Source organism: Cannabis sativa, chromosome 2 (assembly GCF_029168945.1).
Source record: "Cannabis sativa cultivar Pink pepper isolate KNU-18-1 chromosome 2, ASM2916894v1, whole genome shotgun sequence".
Taxonomy (NCBI): domain Eukaryota; kingdom Viridiplantae; phylum Streptophyta; class Magnoliopsida; order Rosales; family Cannabaceae; genus Cannabis; species Cannabis sativa.
Genome location: NC_083602.1, coordinates 18,590,360 through 18,609,683, shown reverse-complemented (window position 1 = coordinate 18,609,683; position 19,324 = coordinate 18,590,360). Strand labels below are relative to the sequence as shown.

At 41.4% G+C, this 19,324-nt stretch overlaps 2 non-coding genes across 2 annotated transcripts; both read left to right on the top strand.

Annotated features, from left to right (window-relative positions):
* The first annotated feature begins 7,041 nt into the window (after positions 1 to 7,041).
* Positions 7,042 to 7,148, top strand: LOC133035328 (small nucleolar RNA R71). Its single transcript, XR_009686598.1, has one exon. It is a non-coding gene; the product is annotated as a small nucleolar RNA R71 (small nucleolar RNA).
* Positions 7,149 to 18,369: 11,221 nt separating this feature from the next.
* On the top strand, positions 18,370 to 18,476 carry LOC133035327 (small nucleolar RNA R71). The gene has a single exon (XR_009686597.1). It is a non-coding gene; the product is annotated as a small nucleolar RNA R71 (small nucleolar RNA).
* Positions 18,477 to 19,324: the final 848 nt, after the last annotated feature.

Genomic DNA, 19,324 nt, shown 5'->3' with positions numbered 1-19,324 from the left:
AGGCGCGGTCTCTGGCCGACGGTCGAATCATGTGAAGTAGGGCGAGAGAGCGGTTGCACGAATGTATACCAACATTTCAACTCGTGCTCCAAATCAGTGCGCCGAAATCGAAGATTGCCATAATTATCAAAACTCCATTCAGATCCTGGCTTAGCGAGCATCGGCATCATGTCACCCACAGTCTCGTCGCTCACCTGCCCTTTTTGCGCGGAGTATTGGCACTCGACAGAGTGTAGCCCAAACAGGTCGTTGATTCTTTGCGTTCGAAAATGAGATTGAGACTTCACGCACCACCACTACAGTGGGCCATTCTTGGGATAGGAAGTTGGCGTAAAATTCCTTGACAACTTCCATGACCGCCTGCTCTCTTTGTTGGACAAAAAGTCCCCAATCTCGCTTATGAATCGCGGCACTGACCCATTCGGGCAACTCATCAATATCCTCAATATCGGCTACTAATCCACGCTCCATATAAAATTCCCGATTGTCCACCTTCTCGTGATACTTTGTCTCAGCTGCCGGGCAATGAAACTTAGGAATTTCATGCAGGGATTTCTTTTTATTCTTGTTGGCGGTCTTCTTAACTTTGGGCATTTTCTTTTCTTTTCACTTGCACACGACCCCAACACAATGAATTTCCTCTTTGCTTCCTTACTCACTGCTGCCCCTCAACACAATAAGATCTCTTACAATGTACTTCACTGTCTCCAACCCACTCTTGTTCAAAAACTACTACTTTGGCCAACCCACTAAAATTCAAAGCCCTCACACCAAATTCACTCTATTTTTTTTTTTTGTTTGTTTTTTTTTTTTTTGGTTTTTTTTTTGGTTTTTTTTTTGGTTTTTTTTTTTTTTTTTTTTTTTTTTTTTTTTTTTTTTTTTTCGGCAGCCACAACAAAAGTGCCCTGCTTCTTTTCAATTTGACACTACTCCAGCAACAACACCAAAACTTCTAACAATGATCCGTCTAAAAGCCACCACACTGCCAATACTACACTAAATTTCCAATACAACTCAAATAATGATAACCAGGCAGTTCATTGTTCAAAACCACAGGAGAACTTCAATATCCCACCACAATTGATTACCAATTCAAAGTGAAAATTCTCACACCAACACTCAGCATCTATTCATCATGGCATCTCTTGACTGCTTGTTGTTGAACATGGATGGAAATGAGGATGGTGCAGTTCGAAAGTTCGAGCTTGGAGGTGGCTCGGCTGAGTCGTGGTTCTGATATGAGTGAACAGAGGTTGGGTTTGAGTTAACAATGGTGGTTCGGATAGAGGCTATGGAAGTGGTGCACTGGTTCGAATTTGGGAGCTGGTGCGATTTCTGTGGCGACGGGTTCAATGGAGGAAATGGAAGCTCGGGTTGGTGTCGACTGGAGCTTGGATGCGATTTGGTGGTGAGCCTTGAGTGAGGTTCGAGTTGCTAGGGGTTCAGGCGAAATCGAAGGGTGGCTTGGGTGTTGCTGGTTCGTGGCTGGGTCGAGATTGGCGTGATGGAGGCTATGGTGAGGTGCGAGGTGGGTGAAGAAGAATTCGGCTGGTGTTTGGCTGGTTCGGCTGGCAAAGAGAAATGAAGAAGGTGATGTTGAATGTGGTAGGGTTGAGGGTGGGCTGACCAGAGAATTGGGCTGGTCAAACTAGCTGGGGCCCAGTTGACCAAATAATTTGGCCCAAAACTGATTTAAATAATGTGAAGTGGGGTCTTTGTATCTCCAAAAATTACTTGGGCTCACTCAATTCAACACTAAAGTACAACCTCAAATAATTTGTCTGAACAATAATAGACCTATCCAATGATTGAATCATGAACAACATGACAATCACATGTTTTTTTTTTCTGACAGACCATTCACTTTATTTTTTCAAACCCCAGTTCATTTGATCAGCCTAGCACCAAAACACTTCTTGCTAAGCTGTTGCTATAGCAACTGAACAGCAACCTGACACCCAAAACTTAGTGCTTTTGCCCAAATCAAAATTTCTTCATTCCACAGCCTTTTTCACTTGATTCCCTGCACAAAGAAAAGAAAATTTTCAATTTCACCATGACAATTATTTATAGCTAATTATAATATACAAAGATATAATTTCTTTTTTTTTTTTCTTTTTTTCTTTTTTTTTTTTTCAAGGGGTGCCTTTCACTGAATTTTTTTTCTTTCTTTTTTTTTTCATTCTTTTTCAAAAAATTTTCTTTCTTCAATTCAATCTTTTTTTTTTTTCTTTAGGCACCCCAAATTACAATGATTAAGCATCTTTCAAAGAAATTGAGGTCTTCTCTCGGTTGACCTCGCCTCTCCAATAGTGTTTCAGCCGCTGCCCGTTCACTTTAAATTCCCTCCCGGATTGTTGATCTTTCACTGTAATTGCACCAAAAGGAGTCACTTCTTGCACAGTAAACGGGCCAGACCAACGGGACTTTAATTTTCCAGGAAAGAGTTTGAGCCTTGAATTAAAGAGTAACACTTCTTGTCCTTTTGCAAAAACTCTTTCCTTGATTCTATCATCATGCCATCTCTTTGTCTTCTCCTTATACAATTTAGCATTCTCATATGAAAACAAACGCAATTCATCCAACTCGTTCAGCTGTAACTTTCTTGCTTCTCCAGCTGCTGAAATATCCATATTGAGATGTTTTAGTGCCCAAAACGCCTTGTGTTCTAACTCCACGGGAAGATGGCATGCTTTCCCATAAACTAGGCGATATGGAGACATGCCTAGAGGAGTTTTATATGCTGTCCTATACGCCCAAAGTGCATCATCGAGGCGTTGGGACCAATCTTTTCTGTTGGGATTTACAACCTTCTCCAATATGCCTTTAATTTCCCGATTAGATATTTCAGCTTGCCCGTTAGTCTGTGGGTGATAGGCAGTAGCAATTTTGTGTTTTACACTATATTTTGCCAAGAGGGCAGCCAACACTTTGTTCACAAAGTGTGTTCCCTCATCACTTATCAAAGCTCTAGGAGTCCCAAACCTTGTAAAAACATGTTTATGAAGGAACTTCATAACCACTCGAGCATCATTCTTGGGACTAGCAATTGCCTCCACCCACTTTGACACATAATCTACCGCCACTAGAATGTAGAGATTCCCAAAGGATTGTGGGAAAGGTCCCATAAAGTCGATACCCCACACGTCAAACAACTCCACCTCCAAGATACAATTAAGAGGCATTTCATTCCTGGCGGAGATATTTCCAACTCGCTGGCAGCGATCACATTGTTGAACAAAAGCATGAGCATCTTTAAAAATAGAAGGCCAATAATACCCGGATTGAAAAACCTTGGCCGCCGTGCGTTGTCCACCAAAATGGCCACCATAAGGAGCTGAATGACAATGCTCCAAGATGCTTCTAACTTCACCCATTGGCACACATCTCCGCATAATACGATCGGCACCGCTTGTACAAGTATGGCTCATCCCAAAAATAAAACTTGCTATCATGAAGGAACTTTTGAGCCGCGCTTGGTAAAATCAGGTGGATAGGCACCTCCAACTAAGTAATTGACAATGTCTGCATACCATGGTACCCGTGTTTGCTCTACCACTAGCAGTTGCTCATCTGGGAATGAGTCTTGAATTTGTAATTCTCCCTCTAGGTGGCTGCTGTGATTGTTAGTTTCCAACCTAGAGAGATGATCCGCCACTTTGTTTTCTGTCCCTTTTCTGTCTCGAATTTCCAAGTCAAACTCTTGTAGCAACAAAACCCAACGAATAAGCCTCGGTTTAGAATCTTTCTTGGTTATCAAATACTTGATTGCCGAGTGGTCAGTATACACAACCACCTTGGTTCCCACAAGATACGATCTGAATTTCTCAAAGGCAAAAACCACCGCTAGCAGCTCTTTCTCAGTAGTGGTGTAGTTTATTTGGGCATCAACAAGAGTTTTGCTTGCATAATAAATGGAATGAAAGATCCTATTCTTCCGCTGCCCAAGAACAGCCCCAACGGCAAAATCACTTGCATCACACATGAGTTCAAAGGGCAATGACCAATCGGGTGCTACAATCACGGGGGCCGTAACAAGAGCTGTCTTCAACTTCAAAAATGCTTCATTACATTCAGCGGTAAACTCAAATGGTCTATTTTGTTCTAGCAAGTTACACAAGGGTTTGGACACCTTAGAAAAGTCTTTAATGAAGCGCCTATAGAAACCCGCGTGTCCAAGGAAGCTTCTTATGCCTTTCACCGTGGTAGGGGCTGGTAGCTTCTCAATCACTTCTAGCTTTGCCTTGTCAACTTCTATCCCCTTGCTAGACACTTTGTGACCCAACACAATACCCTCTTGAACCATGAAGTGGCATTTCTCCCAATTAAGCACCAAGTTGGTTTCCTCACATCTTGCTAACACTCTTTCCAAATTCTCCAAACACACCCCAAATGAATCCCCGTAGATAGAGAAGTCATCCATGAATATCTCCAAAATACTTTCAGCCATATCCGAGAAAATAGCCATCATACACCTTTGGAAAGTTGCGGGAGCATTGCACAATCCAAATGGCATCCTCCTAAAGGCAAAGGTACCATATGGACAAGTGAAGGTGGTTTTCTCTTGATCTTCCGGTGCTATAGAAATCTGATTGTAACCCGAATATCCGTCAAGAAAGCAATAAAACTCTTTTCCCGCCAAACGATCCAACATTTGGTCAATAAATGGCAGCGGGAAATGATCCTTCCGAGTAGCATTGTTTAGCTTCCGGTAGTCCATACACACCCTCCAACCGGTCACGGTTCGAGTAGGAATCAACTCATTGTTTGCATTAGCCACCACCGTGACTCCTCCTTTCTTGGGCACACATTGAACAGGACTAACCCATGAGCTATCCGAAATTGGGTACACAATACCATAATCTAGCCACTTGATCACTTCTTTTCGCACCACTTCTTTCATGACGGGATTCAATCTTCGCTGATGCTCAACAGAATTGCTACAACCAGCTTCTAAAAGTATCTTGTGCGTGCAAATCGTTGGACTAATACCCCTTATGTCCGCCATAGTCCACCCGATTGCTTTCTTATGCTTTTTCAACACCTCTAGCAAAGCACCTTCATTTTCAACTACCAAGTTTGATGCTATAATAACTGGCAGCGTGTCATTCTCCCCCAAATAGGCATACTTCAGATGGCTTGGCAAGGGTTTCAACTCCAACTTCGGTGGTTCTTGGATGGAGGGTTTTGGAGGCTTAAAATTACTTTCCTTCAACTCCAAAGATTCAAAGGGCTTCTTGAAGTTAGGAATAGGTTGCAATGGCTCCACCCAAGCAACTTGGTTGTCTTCATCTTCACTCAAGTCTTCAAGCTCATCAAAAGAACTTATAAATTTCTCATCCCTCCAAGCTTCCTTGTGAAATTTTTCAGCCACTATCGAGTCAATTACACTTATGCGGGAACGCTCTTCTATCTCATCCGAAAATCTCATAGCATTGAACACATTAAAGGTGACTTTTTGATCATTCACCCTCATTGTGAGCTCCCCATTTTGCACATCAATCAGAGTTCTCCCGGTAGCAAGGAATGGTCGACCCAAGATAATAGGCACATCTCTATCAGCTTCATAGTCTAGGATGATGAAATCAGCTGGAAAAATGAACTTGTCAACCTGTACTAGAACATCTTCTATTTTTCCTTCTGGATGAGCCATGGACCTGTCAGCAAGTTGCAATGTAACAGTTGTAGGACGTGCTTCACCAATACCCAACTTCTTAAAGATCGACATAGGCATGAGGTTGATGCTTGCACCCAAATCACATAAAGCTCTTCCAACATCCCGCCCCCCAATAGAACAAGGGATTGTAAAACTACCCGGATCCTTCAACTTCGGTGGAATCTTACTTTTCAACATGGCGCTGCATCCTTCGGTAAGAGCTACAGTTTCAAACTCCCCCAACCTCCTTTTCTTCGTCAAAATGTCTTTTAAGAACTTGACATAGTTTGGCATTTGCTCCAATGCTTCCACCAAGGGAATATTGATATGGAGCTGCTTCAACACATCTAAAAACTTCTTGAATTGCCCATCTTGCTGCTGTTTTCGAAATCTTTGAGGAAATGGAAGGGGTGGTTTAGTACATACTGGTGCGGATTGCCGATCGTCGATTGCCGACCCGATGCCGTATCAAGCCGGTCCAGTATCGCAATTTCTGGGCAGTTTTTTTACTCAATTTTTCGTCGTTTTGGATTGAAGTGGGCTCCCCACTACCCTTTATTTCCTCCTCGGAATTTTTTAGATGCTTGCCACTCCTCAAGTGAATGGATTTGCATTGCTCCTTCCCATCCCTCCTTGGATTCTCCGTGTCACTAGGCAAAGAACCTTGCGGCCTAGCTTTCAATTCATTGGCCAAATGTCCAAGTTGCAACTCTAAGTTTCGAAGAGAGGCAACTTGACTTTGTATCACCGCATCATTTTTTGCCATATAATCCCGCATAAGACTCTCCAAAGAACTTGGTTGGGCATTTTGAGCATGTTGTGAATGTCGGGGTTGTTGTGAAAAACCCGGTGGATATGCTTGTCTTCCTTGGGCTGGTGCGGTACTTGAGCTTGCTCCTTGACCTCCCCAAGACAAATTAGGATGATTCTTCCAAGATTGATTGTAAGAGTTTGAGAACGCCCCATTGTTTCTGTTAAAATTCTGATTTCCCATGTAACAAACGGACTCCGGATTAGATGGACACTTCTCAAACACATGCCCTTCTCCACAAAACACACATGAGACATCATCACTTTGAATGGCAGCAGCTGGTTGAATATTTTTAGCGTTCCCAATACTCAAATTCTTCAAAACATTCGTCATGGAAGCCATTTGAGCTGTCAAAGCTGTTATTGCATCTGCCTCAAGGACCCCCGCCACTTTTCTACTTGTTGGAGCTCTAGTGTTGGACCATTGGTAGTTGTTACTTGCAATGGTCTCCAAAATCTCAAATGCTTCATTGTAAGACTTCGACAAAATAGCACCATTGGCCGATGCATCTAACACCATTCGAGAAGCTGCATTCAAGCCATTATAAAAAGTCTCCATCTGAATACAATGTGGAATGCCATGATGTGGACACTTTCGCAAAAGTTCCTTAAACCTCTCCCACGCATCACTTGTGGACTCATCTTCAAGTTGCTGAAAAGACATGATCTCACTTCTGAATTTTGCATTTCTAGTAGGAGGAAAGTATTTCCTCAAAAACTTCTCAGCAAGGTCATTCCAATTGGTCACAGAATCAGGCGGCAAAGTGTTGAGCCATGATCTAGCTCGGTCTTGTAGTGAGAATGGGAATAGCTTCAACCTTAACACCTCTTCACTCACTCCTTGGATCTTGAAAGAATCACTCACCTCCAAGAATGAACGGAGATGGAGGTGAGGATCTTCAGTTGGCATCCCGCTGAATTGCCCCACGGTTTGGAGCATTTGAAACATCATTGGCTTGAGCTCAAACTGCGGTGCTTGTATTTCAGGCCTCACAATGCCTAGATTGAGCTCATTAAACATGGGGGCTGCATACTCCCTTATAGCCCTTGCTCGATCATCTGCCAATATGATGGGATTAACAACTTGTTGAGCAACCCCATCATCATCAAAATTCTCAGCCATGATGTCTCGGCCCTTAGCCTTTTGAACCCTTCTTCTTCTTCGGAATGTACGTTCAATCTCGGGATCAATAGGAGCAAGTTCAAAGTCCTCTTGTTGGTTCATACACTATAGATACCTGAGATTTCAAAGAAAAAACCACCAAGATTAAAAGCACAAAAATTCTTAGAATGTCAATTAGTTGATAAAACAAAATTTAGAACTTAAAGTCCCCGGCAACGGCGCCAAAAACTTGTTGTGAAAATATATTGATTTATAATTGCGCAAGTGTACACAATCACAAACAAGTAATACAATGATAAGTAAATCAAAGTTCGTCTCCACAGGGACTTTTTACTAAATAATGTTAATTCAACTAAAAGTAATTCCAAGAATTTCAAATAAAAATAAAATAAAATCACACATTAATTCACAAGAAAAATTGATAGCTTTGAATCTAAACTTGAGAACTAATTTTTTTAAACTAAATAAAGTAAAAATAAGAAGCTAAAAGTGTTTAAAGTGGTGGTAATTTCAGATTTGGAAAATAGACTTGGGTGATTAATTTCCACTTGTATGTCCCAGTTGATACAGCAATGACTCAGCAATCCTGGGAAAGTTAACAGATTTCAAAAAAACCAGCAAGCTTTTTCCAAAACTTGCAATAAACCATTCACAATCTCACAATGCATTCCTACATCAGTTTAGATCACAAATAGCCCAATAGAGCATCAAATCCTTAGTTATACATGGTAGCCAAATATTCCTATTTCACTACTAATTAATACCTAAAAGTAAAGGTAAAAATCATGCATCAATTAGAAGGGTTCAACTAGGTCTTACTTTTCCAAGTAAGATCTAGCTTGCTAAATGTTAAAAATGGCCAAAAATTAACATTCATTCAACATTTCATCACAACTAATTGAACTAAGCCAAGATTACTTCATCATTGCAAAATCAAAACACTAGTCCATACAAGGGTTCATAACCACCCAAATCTCAAAAAGTTTAGTTCATAGCTGAAATTAAAAACTCAAAACTAGAAAATATATTGTTCATGGAGTTAAAGAGAACTTGAAGAGAAGGAAATGATACAAACGAAGTAGAGAGCAAGGGAAATGAGTGATGAGCTCAAATCCTTCCTTTGGTTGTTGCCTTCTTCTCCTTCTTCTCAATCTTCTTCTTCTTTGTACTCTCTTCTTTCTTTGTACTTAGAAACCTTTTCTGCTGTATTTTTCGTACTCCATTCAAGTGCAGCCAGCCTCCTCTCTATTTCCTTCCTTTTTCTCCTTTTGCACCCCAATTAGGGTACCAAAGTTTACCCTAATTGGAAATCCCAATCATCACCCACTTGTCCTTCATTTTCCACATGTTTGTTGAGTCAATAGCCAAATTCCGCCACCTCAGCTCGTTTTTCTTTTCATTAAAGCCAGCTGGACTATCTGCCAAAATAAACTTACTGGGCTGACAAATTGCTACGCGATGAGTGCTACAAAGCAATGCCGACAAGAATAATCATTTTCCCGCTCCTTTTTTTTTCCTTGTCCCAAACATTTTCAAATACCTATTCTTGTATTTTTTCTGCTTAAAACACATAAAAACAATAACATAAGTCTATTTAAGACTTACTAACACACACACTTCCATTTATTACAAAGACACAACAAACTAGACACAATTACACAATATAAACATTAATTGCTCCACAATTCACATTAAATTCAAGCTTAAAGATATGAAAATAACTCTAAATCTTAGAGTTATCAACACCCCAAACTTAGAATCTTGCTCGTCCTCGAGCAATGACAACACAAAATAAACAAAATAAAACACAACAAAAATTTGTTACACAAAAAAAAACTCAAACACAAGACACATGAGAGATTCTATAGAAATTCACGATGGCCTAGCGAACATTGACGCTCTCAGAAAAAATGGAATTAAATGGAATATGAAATTGCTTGCCGTAACTTTATATGCTGCCCCTTTAACGTTTTTTGTCATTGGATAACATTTATATTTCCCAAAAGTCACCTAATCAACAATTTTTACAAGTATATCCCACCTAAACTTTGAACTTCTCTCCAACTACCTTAAATTTTTTATATTCATTTCAGCTCCATAAGTTGGATTAGTGCACTCCTCTCCACTAATATAGTCTAAACTTATCCCCTTGATCAATAGGACTTACTAGGCTTGTAATGTTAGGCTTGGGTTAGGGTATGGTAAAGGATGTATTTTAGCTAGCTCAACACCTAACCACTTCACTTGTCAAAAACCGAGCCTCTTCCTAATGATATATTTTTTTTTTAACTCACTCCCCTAATTCAATACTCACAAGTACTTGATATTAAAATTAACTTCTCTTGCTATGTTTATTCTCTTTTTTTTTTTACTTCAAATGGGTGGAACACCCCAAACTTAGTTGCAAGAATATATATATATGTACTTATTTTTTTTTTTCTTTGCTGATTTTTTTTTTTAAACTAAAAAGGAATTTAGTACTATATTATACTTATACATAGCAAGAGAAATTTAATTAAAAATGCATACTAATATACCTTGTGAGCTAATTCCCCCCACCCCAAACTTACAACCCAACATTGTCCCCAATGTGGCTAAAAGTATGATCTTGAATTAGCTCGCCACAAAGTACACTCACCACACTCACCCCAAACTTAATGTGAAACTTGGCTCTTGACAAGTGAGCAATTAAGTTAGGATATATGTGGAAATGCAAGTTAGAATGGATGTGATATGGATGATCGGGTTGCACAACAAGAATAGGCTAAACGGCTCAAACTTGGGTGACTAGGGAAAAATGCATTTTATAGGGAAGGTTAGAAAAGCTCAAACGTCCAAGGATGGCCTAAATCATTTCTAAGGGACAAGTCGAACTAGGATTTCGCTTCAAGGAGATGCACTAACCAATTCTAGATGCTAAAATTACATGTGAAATAATCGTATGAGAAATGCAAAGCATGGTGGAAAAATACAAGTATAAACTAGTGAGGAGAGACTAAGGGAAACATCCATAATATCCAACAATGCAACATGATAAGGCAACAAGTAAAATTAGGCAGCAACAATAATGGAATGGGCGGAAAGTATCATCATCGAGCAGAGCACTAGGCCACCGAAAAAACTTAAAAAAAAAACTCTCAATGCCAAACTAACAAACACATAAACAATCATAGAATAAAAGTTCCAAGCACAAAAGACAACATACAACGAGCACAATACAATCTAAAAACAAACAACATAAAACAGAAAAATATAAAATAGCTTAGGTATGAGAAAAACTCCCTCTACTCGGAGTCCTCGTGGGGCTCCTCTGTGTTCGAAGCTGATGGGCCTCCCCACGGGTCTAGAACATGCTGAGGGAAGTCCGGGAACTTGGGATCAAAACGGGGCGTAGTCCTCTTGAATGCACGTTCCATGACGACGTCACGCTTCTGCTCATAATCCCACATCGCGTGCAATCGACCACACATTTGTTGTTGCACTTGCTCAAAGCGAGCAAAGCGATCTACGGGAGGCTCCGTGGCTGAGGACGTCGCTGGGGTAGGCGTTGTTTTCGGGGCTCGAGGTGGACCAAAATTTATAGGCCCCCGAGGATTCAGGGCGCCTTCTTCCTTCCATATGGGTACACCTGCCTTGCGGCAAAGAGCAGTAATGGTAGCAGGGAGGAATAACTTCCCTTTCCCCCTGTGTGCACAATCAGCAATCTCTTGGGCAAGGACAGCTCCGACGTCAACATCCCAGCCCATTCTAATGCAATAGAGCATCCAGGCGCGGTCTCTGCTGACGGTCGAATCATGTGAAGTAGGGCAGAGAGCAGTTTGCACGAATGTATACCAACATTTCAACTCGTGCTCCAAATCAGTGCGCCGAAATCGAAGATTGCCATAATTATCAAAACTCCATTCAGATCCTGGCTTAGCGAGCATCGGCATCATGTCACCCACAGTCTCGTCGCTCACCTGCCCTTTTTGCGCGGAGTATTGGCACTCGACAGAGTGTAGCCCAAACAGGTCGTTGATTGCTGCAGCTGAAAATGAGATTGGGACTTCACGCACCACCACTACAGTGGGCCATTCTTGGGATAGGAAGTTGGCGTAAAATTCCTTGACAACTTCCATGACCGCCTGCTCTCTTTGTTGGACAAAAAGTCCCCAATCTCGCTTATGAATCGCGGCACTGACCCATTCGGGCAACTCATCAATATCCTCAATATCGGCTACTAATCCACGCTCCATATAAAATTCCCGATTGTCCACCTTCTCGTGATACTTTGTCTCAGCTGCCGGGCAATGAAACTTAGGAATTTCATGCAGGGATTTCTTTTTATTCTTGTTGGCGGTCTTCTTAACTTTGGGCATTTTCTTTTCTTTTCACTTGCACACGACCCCAACACAATGAATTTCCTCTTTGCTTCCTTACTCACTGCTGCCCCTCAACACAATAAGATCTCTTACAATGTACTTCACTGTCTCCAACCCACTCTTGTTCAAAAACTACTACTTTGGCCAACCCACTAAAATTCAAAGCCCTCACACCAAATTCACTCTATTTTTTTTTGTTTGTTTTTTTTTTGGGTTTTTTTTTTTGGTTTTTTTTGGTTTTTTTTTTTTTGGTTTTTTTTTTTTTTTTTTTTTTTTCGGCAGCCACAACAAAAGTGCCCTGCTTCTTTTCAATTTGACACTACTCCAGCAACAACACCAAAACTTCTAACAATGATCCGTCTAAAAGCCACCACACTGCCAATACTACACTAAATTTCCAATACAACTCAAATAATGATAACCAGGCAGTTCATTGTTCAAAACCACAGGAGAACTTCAATATCCCACCACAATTGATTACCAATTCAAAGTGAAAATTCTCACACCAACACTCAGCATCTATTCATCATGGCATCTCTTGACTGCTTGTTGTTGAACATGGATGGAAATGAGGATGGTGCAGTTCGAAAGTTCGAGCTTGGAGGTGGCTCGGCTGAGTCGTGGTTCTGATATGAGTGAACAGAGGTTGGGTTTGAGTTAACAATGGTGGTTCGGATAGAGGCTATGGAAGTGGTGCACTGGTTCGAATTTGGGAGCTGGTGCGATTTCTGTGGCGACGGGTTCAATGGAGGAAATGGAAGCTCGGGTTGGTGTCGACTGGAGCTTGGATGCGATTTGGTGGTGAGCCTTGAGTGAGGTTCGAGTTGCTAGGGGTTCAGGCGAAATCGAAGGGTGGCTTGGGTGTTGCTGGTTCGTGGCTGGGTCGAGATTGGCGTGATGGAGGCTATGGTGAGGTGCGAGGTGGGTGAAGAAGAATTCGGCTGGTGTTTGGTGGTTCGGTGGCAAAGAGAAATGAAGAAGGTGATGTTGAATGTGGTAGGGTTGAGGGTGGGCTGACCAGATAATTGGGCTGGTCAAACTAGCTGGGGCCCAGTTGACCAAATAATTTGGCCCAAAACTGATTTAAATAATGTGAAGTGGGGTCTTTGTATCTCCAAAAATTACTTGGGCTCACTCAATTCAACACTAAAGTACAACCTCAAATAATTTGTCTGAACAATAATAGACCTATCCAATGATTGAATCATGAACAACATGACAATCACATGTTTTTTTTTTCTGACAGACCATTCACTTTATTTTTTCAAACCCCAGTTCATTTGATCAGCCTAGCACCAAAACACTTCTTGCTAAGCTGTTGCTATAGCAACTGAACAGCAACCTGACACCCAAAACTTAGTGCTTTTGCCCAAATCAAAATTTCTTCATTCCACAGCCTTTTTCACTTGATTCCCTGCACAAAGAAAAGAAAATTTTCAATTTCACCATGACAATTATTTATAGCTAATTATAATATACAAAGATATAATTTCTTTTTTTCTTTTTTTTTTTTTCAAGGGGTGCCTTTCATCGAATTTTTTTTCTTTCTTTTTTTTTTCATTCTTTTTCAAAAAATTTTCTTTCTTCAATTCAATCTTTTTTTTTTCTTTAGGCACCCCAAATTACAATGATTAAGCATCTTTCAAAGAAATTGAGGTCTTCTCTCGGTTGACCTCGCCTCTCCAATAGTGTTTCAGCCGCTGCCCGTTCACTTTAAATTCCCTCCCGGATTGTTGATCTTTCACTGTAATTGCACCAAAAGGAGTCACTTCTTGCACAGTAAACGGGCCAGACCAACGGGACTTTAATTTTCCAGGAAAGAGTTTGAGCCTTGAATTAAAGAGTAACACTTCTTGTCCTTTTGCAAAAACTCTTTCCTTGATTCTATCATCATGCCATCTCTTTGTCTTCTCCTTATACAATTTAGCATTCTCATATGAAAACAAACGCAATTCATCCAACTCGTTCAGCTGTAACTTTCTTGCTTCTCCAGCTGCTGAAATATCCATATTGAGATGTTTTAGTGCCCAAAACGCCTTGTGTTCTAACTCCACGGGAAGATGGCATGCTTTCCCATAAACTAGGCGATATGGAGACATGCCTAGAGGAGTTTTATATGCTGTCCTATACGCCCAAAGTGCATCATCGAGGCGTTGGGACCAATCTTTTCTGTTGGGATTTACAACCTTCTCCAATATGCCTTTAATTTCCCGATTAGATATTTCAGCTTGCCCGTTAGTCTGTGGGTGATAGGCGGTGGCAATTTTGTGTTTTACACTATATTTTGCCAAGAGGGCAGCCAACACTTTGTTCACAAAGTGTGTTCCCTCATCACTTATCAAAGCTCTAGGAGTCCCAAACCTTGTAAAAACATGTTTATGAAGGAACTTCATAACCACTCGAGCATCATTCTTGGGACTAGCAATTACCTCCACCCACTTTGACACATAATCTACCGCCACTAGAATGTAGAGATTCCCAAAGGATTGTGGGAAAGGTCCCATAAAGTCGATACCCCACACGTCAAACAACTCCACCTCCAAGATACAATTAAGAGGCATTTCATTCCCCGGCGGAGATATTTCCAACTCGGCAGCGGCGATCACATTGTTGAACAAAAGCATGAGCATCTTTAAAAATAGAAGGCCAATAATACCCGGATTGAAAAACCTTGGCCGCCGTGCGTTGTCCACCAAAATGGCCACCATAAGGAGCTGAATGACAATGCTCCAAGATGCTTCTAACTTCACCCATTGGCACACATCTCCGCATAATACGATCGGGGCACTGCTTGTACAAGTATGGCTCATCCCAAAAATAAAACTTGCTATCATGAAGGAACTTTTTGAGCTGCTGCTTGGTAAAATCAGGTGGATAGGCACCTCCAACTAAGTAATTGACAATGTCTGCATACCATGGTACCCGTGTTTGCTCTACCACTAGCAGTTGCTCATCTGGGAATGAGTCTTGAATTTGTAATTCTCCCTCTAGGTGGCTGCTGTGATTGTTAGTTTCCAACCTAGAGAGATGATCCGCCACTTTGTTTTCTGTCCCTTTTCTGTCTCGAATTTCCAAGTCAAACTCTTGTAGCAACAAAACCCAACGAATAAGCCTCGGTTTAGAATCTTTCTTGGTTATCAAATACTTGATTGCCGAGTGGTCAGTATACACAACCACCTTGGTTCCCACAAGATACGATCTGAATTTCTCAAAGGCAAAAACCACCGCTAGCAGCTCTTTCTCAGTAGTGGTGTAGTTTATTTGGGCATCAACAAGAGTTTTGCTTGCATAATAAATGGAATGAAAGATCCTATTCTTCCGCTGCCCAAGAACAGCCCCAACGGCAAAATCACTTGCATCACACATGAGTTCAAAGGGCAATGACCAATCGGGTGCTACAATCACGGGGGCCGTAACAAGAGCTGTCTTCAACTTCAAAAATGCTTCATTACATTCAGCGGTAAACTCAAATGGTCTATTTTGTTCTAGCAAGTTACACAAGGGTTTGGACACCTTAGAAAAGTCTTTAATGAAGCGCCTATAGAAACCCGCGTGTCCAAGGAAGCTTCTTATGCCTTTCACCGTGGTAGGGGCTGGTAGCTTCTCAATCACTTCTAGCTTTGCCTTGTCAACTTCTATCCCCTTGCTAGACACTTTGTGACCCAACACAATACCCTCTTGAACCATGAAGTGGCATTTCTCCCAATTAAGCACCAAGTTGGTTTCCTCACATCTTGCTAACACTCTTTCCAAATTCTCCAAACACACCCCAAATGAATCCCCGTAGATAGAGAAGTCATCCATGAATATCTCCAAAATACTTTCAGCCATATCCGAGAAAATAGCCATCATACACCTTTGGAAAGTTGCGGGAGCATTGCACAATCCAAATGGCATCCTCCTAAAGGCAAAGGTACCATATGGACAAGTGAAGGTGGTTTTCTCTTGATCTTCCGGTGCTATAGAAATCTGATTGTAACCCGAATATCCGTCAAGAAAGCAATAAAACTCTTTTCCCGCCAAACGATCCAACATTTGGTCAATAAATGGCAGCGGGAAATGATCCTTCCGAGTAGCATTGTTTAGCTTCCGGTAGTCCATACACACCCTCCAACCGGTCACGGTTCGAGTAGGAATCAACTCATTGTTTGCATTAGCCACCACCGTGACTCCTCCTTTCTTGGGCACACATTGAACAGGACTAACCCATGAGCTATCCGAAATTGGGTACACAATACCATAATCTAGCCACTTGATCACTTCTTTTCGCACCACTTCTTTCATGACGGGATTCAATCTTCGCTGATGCTCAACGGAATTGCTACAACCGGCTTCTAAAAGTATCTTGTGTGTGCAAATCGTTGGACTAATACCCCTTATGTCCGCCATAGTCCACCCGATTGCTTTCTTATGCTTTTTCAACACCTCTAGCAAAGCACCTTCATCTTCAACTACCAAGTTTGATGCTATAATAATTGGCAGCGTGTCATTCTCCCCCAAATAGGCATACTTCAGATGGCTTGGCAAGGGTTTCAACTCCAACTTCGGTGGTTCTTGGATGGAGGGTTTTGGAGGCTTAAAATTACTTTCCTTCAACTCCAAAGATTCAAAGGGCTTCTTGAAGTTAGGAATAGGTTGCAATGGCTCCACCCAAGCAACTTGGTTGTCTTCATCTTCACTCAAGTCTTCAAGCTCATCAAAAGAACTTATAAATTTCTCATCCCTCCAAGCTTCCTTGTGAAATTTTTCAGCCACTATCGAGTCAATTACACTTATGCGGGAACGCTCTTCTATCTCATCCGAAAATCTCATAGCATTGAACACATTAAAGGTGACTTTTTGATCATTCACCCTCATTGTGAGCTCCCCATTTTGCACATCAATCAGAGTTCTCCCAGTAGCAAGGAATGGTCGACCCAAGATAATAGGCACATCTCTATCAGCTTCATAGTCTAGGATGATGAAATCAGCTGGAAAAATGAACTTGTCAACCTGTACTAGAACATCTTCTATTTTTCCTTCTGGATGAGCCATGGACCTGTCAGCAAGTTGCAATGTAACAGTTGTAGGACGTGCTTCACCAATACCCAACTTCTTAAAGATCGACATAGGCATGAGGTTGATGCTTGCACCCAAATCACATAAAGCTCTTCCAACATCCCGCCCCCAATAGAACAAGGGATTGTAAAACTACCCGGATCCTTCAACTTCGGTGGAATCTTACTTTTCAACATGGCGCTGCATCCTTCGGTAAGAGCTACGCTTCAAACTCCCCCAACCTCCTTTTCTTCGTCAAAATGTCTTTTAAGAACTTGACATAGTTTGGCATTTGCTCCAATGCTTCCACCAAGGGAATATTGATATGGAGCTGCTTCAACACATCTAAAAACTTCTTGAATTGCCCATCTTGCTGCTGTTTTCGAAATCTTTGAGGAAATGGAAGGGGTGGTTTAGTACATACTGGTGCGGATTGCTGACTGTCAGATTGCTGACCCGATGCTGTATCAACTGGTCTGGTATCAGCAATTTCCTGGGCAGTTTTTTTACTCAATTTTTCGTCGTTTTGGATTGAAGTGGGCTCCCCACTACCCTTTATTTCCTCCTCGGAATTTTTTAGATGCTTGCCACTCCTCAAGTGAATGGATTTGCATTGCTCCTTCCCATCCCTCCTTGGATTCTCCGTGTCACTAGGCAAAGAACCTTGCGGCCTAGCTTTCAATTCATTGGCCAAATGTCCAAGTTGCAACTCTAAGTTTCGAAGAGAGGCAACTTGACTTTGTATCACCGCATCATTTTTTGCCATATAATCCCGCATAAGACTCTCCAAAGAACTTGGTTGGGCATTTTGAGCATGTTGTGAATGTCAGGGTTGTTGTGAAAAACCCGGTGGATATGCTTGTCTTCCTTGGGCTGGTGCGGTACTTGAGCTTGCTCCTTGACCTCCCCAAGATAAATTAGGATGATTCTTCCAAGATTGATTGTAAGAGTTTGAGAACGCCCCATTGTTTCTGTTAAAATTCTGATTTCCCATGTAACAAACGGACTCCGGATTAGATGGACACTTCTCAAACACATGCCCTTCTCCACAAAACACACATGAGACATCATCACTTTGAATGGCGAACGGTTGAATATTTTTAGCGTTCCCAATACTCAAATTCTTCAAAACATTCGTCATGGAAGCCATTTGAGCTGTCAAAGCTGTTATTGCATCTGCCTCAAGGACCCCCGCCACTTTTCTACTTGTTGGAGCTCTAGTGTTGGACCATTGGTAGTTGTTACTTGCAATGGTCTCCAAAATCTCAAATGCTTCATTGTAAGACTTCGACAAAATAGCACCATTGGCCGATGCATCTAACACCATTCGAGAAGCTGCATTCAAGCCATTATAAAAAGTCTCCATTTGAATACAATGTGGAATGCCATGATGTGGACACTTTCGCAAAAGTTCCTTAAACCTCTCCCACGCATCACTTGTGGACTCATCTTCAAGTTGCTGAAAAGACATGATCTCACTTCTGAATTTTGCATTTCTAGTAGGAGGAAAGTATTTCCTCAAAAACTTCTCAGCAAGGTCATTCCAATTGGTCACAGAATCAGGCGGCAAAGTGTTGAGCCATGATCTAGCTCGGTCTTGTAGTGAGAATGGGAATAGCTTCAACCTTAACACCTCTTCACTCACTCCTTGGATCTTGAAAGAATCACTCACCTCCAAGAATGAACGGAGATGGAGGTGAGGATCTTCAGTTGGCATCCCGCTGAATTGCCCCACGGTTTGGAGCATTTGAAACATCATTGGCTTGAGCTCAAACTGCGGTGCTTGTATTTCAGTGCCTCACAATGCCTGGATTGAGCTCATTAAACATGGGGGCTGCATACTCCCTTATAGCCCTTGCTCGATCATCTGCCAATATGATGGGATTAACAACTTGTTGAGCAACCCCATCATCATCAAAATTCTCAGCCATGATGTCTCGGCCCTTAGCCTTTTGAACCCTTCTTCTTCTTCGGAATGTACGTTCAATCTCGGGATCAATAGGAGCAAGTTCAAAGTCCTCTTGTTGGTTCATACACTATAGATACCTGAGATTTCAAAGAAAAAACCACCAAGATTAAAAGCACAAAAATTCTTAGAATGTCAATTAGTTGATAAAACAAAATTTAGAACTTAAAGTCCCCCGCAACGCGCGCCAAAAACTTGTTGTGAAAATATATTGATTTATAATTGCGCAAGTGTACACAATCACAAACAAGTAATACAATGATAAGTAAATCAAAGTTCGTCTCCACAGGGACTTTTTACTAAATAATGTTAATTCAACTAAAAGTAATTCTAAGAATTTCAAATAAAAATAAAATAAAATCACACATTAA